The sequence below is a fragment of the Grammomys surdaster genome, unplaced genomic scaffold (genome assembly GCF_004785775.1).
Source record: "Grammomys surdaster isolate TR1022 unplaced genomic scaffold, NIH_TR_1.0 126036, whole genome shotgun sequence".
Lineage (NCBI taxonomy): Eukaryota > Metazoa > Chordata > Mammalia > Rodentia > Muridae > Grammomys > Grammomys surdaster.
In genome coordinates this window covers 2,877,943-2,883,560 of record NW_021620849.1, presented here as the reverse complement: position 1 = coordinate 2,883,560, position 5,618 = coordinate 2,877,943, and the positions used below count along the sequence as shown (strand labels likewise).

Below are 5,618 nucleotides of genomic sequence, written 5' to 3'. Positions count from 1 at the left end.
GCAGGGAGCAGTAGCTGGGAGCTTTCATCTGCTAGTTGGAAGCAGAAACGTGTGGGGGGGGGGGAGATGGGCTTTTGAAATAGCAAAACCAGTGACACATTTCCAACAAGGCCACATTTCCTAATTTTTCTCAGACAGTTCTACCAACTGGACCAAGAATGCAAATATATGATCTTTTGGGGCCCATTTTCATTGAAACCCCACTAAAAGAAAGGAAATTCAGATAACTGAGACACTATTATAACTGATTATAGATATAAAAGGAATTTTATTCTTTTCTTGATAGTATAGGGCTATAACTTCAGCTACATAGATAGAAAATTGATACAGGAAAATTGTAGGTGAACCTACAACCAACCTAGGCTATAGAAATTAATTAAATAAATAAATTAATTAAATTTAAAATAAGCTTGAATTGCCAGGTGGTGGTGGTGGCACACGGCTTTAATCCTAGCACTTGGGAGGCAGAGGCAGGCGGATTTCTGAGTTCAAGGCCAGCCTGGTCTACAGAGTGAGTTCCAGGATAGCCCGGGTTATACAGAGAAACCCTGTCTCGAACCCCCCCCCCAAAAAAAAAAAGTGAAAAGGTTAGTTGGATGTAGTTCAGTGGTAGTATATTTGACTGGAAGATGCACTCCTCTAGCTTCTGTCACCAGTGTTAGATGGGACAAAGGAATAAAATGCTTTTTATAAAAATACTATGAACAATTATATGCTGACAGCTATGATTTCAGCGTGTCCCCTGAGGAGTCCACATAGGAGCTGGAAAGATGACTCAGTGGTTGAAAGCACTGAATTCCCCTCTGGGACTGGGGTTCAGTTCTCAGCACCTACATGGTGGCTCACAACAACCTATAACTCCAGTTCCAGAGAATTCACTGCCCTTTTCTGGTTTCTTTGGGCACCAGGAATGAACATGGTACACATTCATACCTGCAGACAAAATACTCATGCAGAAAAACTTAAAATCTTTAAAAAGAAAACTCAAGTGTAGGTGTTGGGCTGTAGAGATCTTGGGTTGGCACGGGCCTGGAACTCCGAGACTGCAGGTGTTTGGCCACGCCCCTAGAACCCAGGGCCCTGGCACTCGGTCTCATCTCCATTTAACCTGTACCATCAGTCATGTGAGACACAGGTAGAGGGCGTGGCTAACAGGCCTTTGCCTTGAGATTTACATATTAATGAGTTATCTAAAGGCCGGGGACATAGCTAATTAAGTTATCCCCTCCCTAATCCCGCCTCCTTCCCACCCTCTATATAAGCCAGCTCTCCCCAGGCTCTTGGGGGGCGCACACATCCACATTTAGATCCAACTTTCCCATCATGGATAATAAAGCTACTCCTTGGAAACCCACCCCACGTGTCTTCTGGAACCTTGGACTTTCTTTCATATGTGGGAACCTGCCCACAGGATAGGCCTCCGGGACTCCTCCGTCTCGGTTCAAAGGCCGCCTGCACTGCCGCCCCCCACGGCCACTTCCCAGCTGCTCCGGGACTCTGCTGCCGCCACCGTGGGCGGGCCGATCCTCGAGTTTTTTTTCCCACATGTAGGCACCTTTAATTCCCCGTTGTGAGTGTTTTGGGGTGTGAACTGAGAGTGTCAAAATTATGGAAAGAGACTTCATAACTCATGAAGGCCTTTCTCATGGGAATGTGTCTGGTGCATTTTCTTTTTTCTGCAGGAGCCCCTTTCCATCCTGAGGGCCAGCAGACATTGAACAGGCAGATACTAGAGCCTTGCTCTTTGACTTCCTGCTTCTCATAAACTAAAACCAACCTTTCTTTTTTATAAGTTACCCAGTTTCAGGTACTCTGTCACAACAACAGAAAATAACTCATTTAATAATGTAAATCAAATGCGTAAGTTCTAAAAATGAATAATAGATCAGGAAAAGAAATGGAAAATTTGAGCAGACTTAGAATTCATAAGTAGATCAAATCCTTAATCAGGAATGTTCTTAGACACCAAGAAAATCTCAGGACCAGATGACTAGTGATTTGTACTGTAAGTTAAAGAATTAACTGTAGACACAGGCTACAGTTCAGGTTTCTTTCCTCATAAGAGCCTTGTGTGCAATTGCTCCAAGGCTGCTGCCTCTTGTTGGTAGAATGTGCAACCTGTATGTGTTGTCCTAAGGGACCATGGAGACAGTGTGGATATAAATGTGTCTGATCTAATTCTGTCTTTTAACATAGACTTTAGACATCTATGCATGCTGACCTTGGGCACAATGGCCAGGTTTTCATGTCCATCATAACCAAGGTGCAGAATAAGGACATTTGATTAAGAACTTGTAAGAACCCAGTTTAAATTTCCTGGTTGCTAAAAGAGCCAAAATCTCTCAAGTTTAATACAGATTAATTTGAGATATAGTAGCTGAGAAGTTGCTTATCTTTTAATGACTTTGGGGTCAAAATGTCACCAGTGGTGGTGCCCTGGACAAGTGGTAGACCCTGTACTCCCAAGGGCCTCCACTGTGTTGAGTCTACACCCTATGTCTTAGTTAGGGTTTTCCTGCTGTGAACAGACACCATGACCAAGGCAACTCTTATAAGAACAACATTTAATTGGGGCTGGCTTAGAGGTTCAGAGGTCTGTCCATTATCATCAAGGCAGGAGCATGGCAGAGCCCAGGCAGGCTTGATGTGGGAGGAGATGAGAGTTCTACATCTTGTTCCGAAGGCAAACAGAAGACTGACTTACAGGCAGCTAGGATGAGGGTCTTAAAGCCCACAATTACAGTGACACACTTCTTTCAACAAGGCCACACCTCCTAATAGTGCCACTCCCTGGGCCAAACGTGTTCAAACCACCACACCCTAGCAAGTCATGTTCACTAATCAAATCTCACATCCAGTTAAAAAATTAACACTAAAGTCACTCACCTTCAAGCCGTACCACAAATGATATATATGTTAAGAGGTCAACATAGGATATATAAAGACTATAAGTATAGCTTAGCAAATTAGAAATATCCAGTTTGAAAGGGCATAGGTGGGCTGAGAATTTAACTTAGTGGTTACACTCTTTGAAAGGGCCTAGGTTTCCTTCTAGTACCAAAACAAATCATAGCATGGGCAAAGGATTTGAATAGACATTTTCCCAGAGAGAATACACAGTGGTCAGTAAATACATGAAAAAAGTGCTCATTTTTGTAAATTATTAGAGAAATGCAAGTAAAAACCAGGTGAGATAACTTCATACCCATTAGAATGGCTATCATGTTACAAGAGGAGGAGGGGAGGAGGAGAAGGGGGAGAAAGAAAAAGCTAAAAAGTAGCAAGTGTTGCTAAGGATGCTGAAGATTTGGAAGCCTTGTTAATTTGGTAGCAGTAAAAGCGGAGTTCCAGGGGACAGTAGTATGACAGCATGATAGTTGCTCAAACGATAAAAAGAGAATTCAGAGTCAGGACCAGAGGCATGTCCTCTGCAGAGCAACAGGTGCTCTTAACAGCTGAGCCATCTCTTTAGCCCTGTGATAGTTAATTTAGTTGGTTAGTTACATTGGATTGGAGAGAGCTCGGATACTAGTAAAGTACACTCTGGGCATGACTGTAGGGGTGTTTCGTGAGATCCTAAGGGTTTGTGCCTAATGAGTGGATTAACCGGCTTTGTAGACCAGGCTGACCTCAAACTCATGTAGGTCCACTAGCCTCTGCCTCTGGAGTGGTGTGATTAAAGCTGTGTGCCACTATGCTAGACCCAGGAAATTTTTTTCTTAATTAAATCATTTGCAGTGGGAAGACCCACTTTTAATCCCAATTTTTGAGGTGGGAAGATACAATTTAAATCTGGGCCAAACCTTTTGCAAGCAGCCTGTATAAAGTACATGAAAGAAGAAAGCTTTTGCTCGCCGGACGGTGGTGGCGCACACCTTTAATCCCAGCACTTGGGAGGCAGAGGCAGGTGGATTTCTGAGTTCGAGGCCAGCCTGGTCTACAGAGTGAGTTCCAGGACAGCCAGGGCTACACAGAGAAACCCTGTCTCAACACACACACACACACACACACACACACACAAAGAAAGATTTTGCTCTTACCTGTTTGACCTTGCTGGCAAGTTCATCCCTTCACTGGTGTTAAAGCTTACTTCTTCAGGATTCTGGTGTGTACTGAAGACCAGTCGAGCAGTCGAGACATCCAGCCTCCTGGACTGAACAACTACTGGTTTTTTGGATCTTCTGTTGGTTGGTAAGAGCCATTGTTGGATTAGCTGGACCACAGCCTGTAAATCATTACATAAACCCCTTTTATATATACAAATAGACCATTACATACATCCCCCATATGTATACACACACACACACATATAAATACACACACACACACACATATAAATACACACACACACACATATAAATACACACACACACACCATTACAGATATATGTCATTACATAAACATCACATACATATAATATATGCATATATGAGCATGTACATGTATATAACGTATATCATATCAATATTACATACAGTGTACATACATATATATTACAAATATACATGTCATTACATAACCCCCAGCCTATATACATATAGATTCATTTTATAACTTCTGTTCCCTTTGAGAATCCTGACTAATACAGTAGCCAAAAAGTGGAAGCAATCCAAATGTCCATCACGAGAGAAACATAAGCAAAATGTAGTGTGTGCACGTGTGTATATGTGTATATGTATATATATATATATATATATATATATATATATATGTATATGAATGAGATATGTGTAATAGAACATTGCTCAGCTTTAAAAGAGAAGGAAATTCTTACTTATGCTACTTGAGTGAACCTTGAAGATATTATGTTCAGTAAAATGACAACTATAAAATTTCCACTTAAATGAAGAATCTAGAAGTTAGACTATAGACAGTAGTTGATGGTATCTAAAAGGAAGGAGAAATCAGAAAACTGTTAATTAATGGATAAGTGCTTGTGTTATAAAATTAAAACCTTTCTGCATTTGATGGCACAGCAATGCCACTCTCTTAAACACGAAACGTTTCATTTGTTTGTTTATCTTTGGTGCATGGTGCACATGTGAGACCAGAGAACCACTGTTGGAAGTTGGCTTCCTCCTGCCTCAGGTCTCAGGGGTTTGTTCCACTTATCAGGCTGGATCAGCAAGGGCTTTACCTGTTGACCTCTCTTGCCTGCCCCACTGAACATTCTGTAATGATAGTGACAGTAAATCACTTGTCTTATATAATTTCGTGCAATAAACAACTTTAAAAAGGCAGCTTGAAACAGTACCGATCCTATTGGCCAAATGTCAGATAATTTGTTTGTCAAAATAGTTATTCTTTGATGTGTATGAGAGACTGGTTTTGTGACACTCTGGATATGTTTTAAGGATGTATGTAAAGGCCATATTTAAAATAGCCTCATTTGCTGGTGACAAGTTACTGAATTCTGATCATTTTACAATGTGTACTTATATGGCCCTAAATATATTAAATACATACACACACACACACACACACACACACACACACAACCTTATTTGCTGGATCTTCTATCTCCTAAGTGTTCAGATTATATGTATACTATTGTGCCCAGTGTTTTCTTCGTGTGTGTGTGTGTGTGTGTGTGTGTGTGTGTGTGTGTGTGTGTGTG

The 5,618-nt window shown here is 41.4% G+C and overlaps 1 protein-coding gene and 1 non-coding gene across 3 annotated transcripts in view; both read left to right on the top strand.

Moving 5' to 3' along the window:
• Blm (BLM RecQ like helicase) overlaps positions 1–5,618 on the top strand; it is a 91,771-nt gene that overhangs the window by 10,559 nt on the left and 75,594 nt on the right. The window lies entirely within an intron of this gene.
• LOC114610365 lies at positions 2,023–2,154 on the top strand. The gene has a single exon (XR_003709679.1). It is a non-coding gene; the product is annotated as a small nucleolar RNA SNORA70 (small nucleolar RNA).